The sequence below is a fragment of the Neolamprologus multifasciatus genome, chromosome 7 (assembly GCF_963576455.1).
Source record: "Neolamprologus multifasciatus chromosome 7, fNeoMul1.2, whole genome shotgun sequence".
NCBI lineage: Eukaryota > Metazoa > Chordata > Actinopteri > Cichliformes > Cichlidae > Neolamprologus > Neolamprologus multifasciatus.
In genome coordinates, this window is record NC_140445.1 from 30,200,039 (window position 1) to 30,203,251 (window position 3,213).

At 37.7% G+C, this 3,213-nt stretch overlaps 1 long non-coding RNA gene across 1 annotated transcript; it reads left to right on the plus strand.

Moving 5' to 3' along the window:
* Nucleotides 1-2,951, plus strand: LOC146514542 (uncharacterized). Its single transcript, XR_014875191.1, has 2 exons — nt 1-1,368; nt 1,467-2,951. It is a non-coding gene; the product is annotated as an uncharacterized LOC146514542 (long non-coding RNA).
* Nucleotides 2,952-3,213: the final 262 nt, after the last annotated feature.

Here is a 3,213-nt window from a genome sequence, read left to right on the forward strand (position 1 = left end):
ATGCATTGCTTACAAAAACTGGAAAACAAACAGACAAAAAAACATCTCAGATGCTACAGTCCTCATTCAATGCATATTCAATGCTGAAGTTCGTGACAGTGCAATTAGAAAAAGACTGAACAAGTGTGGCTTGTTTGGAAGCGTTGCCAGGAAAAAACAGCATGGCTTAGGTATGCAAAGTTGCATCTGAACAAACAACAAGACTTTTGGAACAATGTCCTTTGGACAGACTAGGCTAAAAGCTTTAGCAGTCTAGCTGCTGTTGTTTTGAAATTCTAGCACTGATGTCATTCTTTTCCTTCATGGCCCACCAGTATTGTGGAGCTGTTGTACTAAGTTTGCAGGTGTGTATGATCAAATCTGAAGTGGGGCTCCTGGCAGCTGACAGATACCTCTTATCAGCAAGACGCAATTTACATTGAACTGCTTTTTTTCTGTTCTATTTTGTGATGTTTTGTTACTGCAAACTGCAGAGGGTAATAAAGAATAAAAAAAAAAAATCTAAATAAAATGCAGAACAAAACAACAAGTACCCTGCGATGCATACCATATTTTGATGACTTACAGTTTATGGTGTTTGATTCCTTTTTAATTACTCCAGTAATACAATGCTGAAATGAAGAATGTGGTGGGTCAAAAATTTAAAAAAGAAAAAGAAAGAGTTAAGCTTGAAGTTTACATTAGATTTGTTGTGCTTCAGTGTGTAAGCATCAGCGCTGTTAGACACAATAGACCCAAAAGGTAATACACTGCCTGAAAACATGGCTATCAATCATCGGCTCTGTGGAAAACAAGACCATAGTTGGTTATAATAAGCAGACAGGGGAAATATAAGGATGGCAGCAAAACAAAAGTAGCAGATTGAGGTGAAAAAAATGATGGAGTGGATACGAAGGGTGAAGGCAGAGGAGAGTGGAAAACTGACAGAAAGAGTGGTGAGAAGAGAATTATAACTACTGTATGTAATTACTGCAATAACAACCTATTTACCCTGTGTGACCAATTTTAGTTGGTTGATATGACAAGGGGGAAAGATGGTAATTGGTGTCCTAAGAACAATGCAGATTGAAAAAAAAATGATGAGCCCATCAACTTAGATGAAGGCAAAGCGCGTGTATGTGTTTCTGTTTAATTGGGTGCTCATTACAAAGACTCTGCAGAGAGTCAAGGAAAAGGTGTGTGTATTCATAACAAGCTATATTAGCGTGTTCTAGAAAGTTAAGTTCTGTGTGTTTAGAGTGGCAGTATTTTGTTTATTTATTTAGGTTCTTTTGTGTGTGTGTGTGTGTTTTGTAGATGACAGAAAATGACAGCTGCTGGGTTATACTGGATCTCACAGCTTGGTGAACACTGACCGAGGATAATGAAGTAAGGCTGCTTGCTGTTCATACTGTCTCACTTTATGAACACTCACTATGCCAGCTTCTGTTAGAATTTCTAATCATTTCTACTCCACTTATTTTCAGGCTTTTGTCCAAAGTTGTTTTATTGGTGCTGATCATCACAAGTTGAACCCATGCGCAAGTGTTTGTGTGTGTGTAAGTACCAGCTCTTGTACGTTTATTTTTGTGCAGACCAATTTGAATTTTTATCAGTTTTAGAAAGACAAACCCCCCCAAAGCATTTTGCTTATAACACTGTTAGATAAGGGGAGGTGGAGAAATTAGGTTTATGACTAGATTTAGGTTATCTTCATTTACTGTGTTTATCCACTTGGCGTTCAAGTGGATAAACACAGTAAATGAACAAAATCTTAAAAAGGCTGTAATTAAATTTAATTAATTAATTTCATTCTGAATTATGTTGTTTGTGGCAACAAGGACAATTAAAAAATGCATATTGAATGAATATGGCCCCGCATGTGGTTATTCCAAAAAGTCATTAGTGAAAAACACACTTACCATAATATCTTCTTGCGATGAAAATATATCATTGTTGTGTTCTGAGGTTGTTTTTGACTACAGTTACAGAAAACATCTGGTGATTAATTGATCTTATCATTAGAAGACATAATATACATTTTCACTGCTATGCAGATGACACCAAGCTCTATCTATCCATGAAGCCAGATAACACACACCATTTAGTTAAACTGCAGGAATGTCTTAAAGACATAAAGACCTGGATGGCCGCTAACTTTCTGCTTTACCTTGGCCTCCAGTAACACTGTGAGGAACCTTGGAGTCATTTTTGACCAGGAGATGTCCTTCAATGCACATATTAAACAAATATGTAAGACTGCGTTCTTCCATTTGTGGAACATCTCTAAAGTTAGAAATATCCTGTCTCAGAGTGATGCTGAAAAACTAGTTCATGCATTTATTACTTCCAGGCTGGACTACTGTAATTCATTATTATCAGGAAGTCCTAAAAACTCCCTGAAAAGCCTTCAGTTAATCCAAAATGCTGCAGCAAGAGTACTGACAGGGACTAGAAAGAGTATTGGCTTCCCTTCATTGGCTTCCTGTTAAATCCAGAATTGAATTCAAAATCCTGCTCCTCACATACAAGGTCTTAAATAATCAGGCCCCATCTTATCTTAATGACCTTGTAGTACCATATCACCCTATTAGAGCACTTCGCTCTCGCACTGCAGGCCTACTTGTTGTTCCTAGAGTATTTAAAAGTAGAATGGGAGGCAGAGCCTCCATATCTGTTATTAATCTCTGTCTCTCTTCCACAGCATGTCTTTATCCTGTCTTCTTTCTCTCACCCCAACCGGTCGCAGCAGATGGCCACCCCTCCCTGAGCCTGGTTCTGCCAGAGGTTTCTTCCTGTTAAAAGGGAGTTTTTTACTTCCCACTGTCGCCAAAGTGCTTGCTCATAGGGGGTCATATGATTGTTGGGTTTTTCTCTGTATCTATTATTGTACGATCTACTGTACAATATAAAGCACCTTGAGGCGACTGTTGTTGTGATTTGGCGCTGTATAAATAAAATTGAATTGAATTGATGCAGAACATGTGTAATTGTTGTTATACTTGATTTCAATCTACTGATAAGTCTGTTTTACTCTGCTGGAATTGCTGAAATGAAATTGCAGACTAGTAGCTGCAGTTCCAGCAGTGTAAAGGAAACTTAGCAACAGATTAGAATCAAGTATAGAAACATACATTTTGTGAATTACCAAATAAATAATGCACATTTCCACAGCAATGTGATGCACAGTTTGTGCTTTTCATTCAGTGGTTTTAGTAAGGTATGGCTTAACAA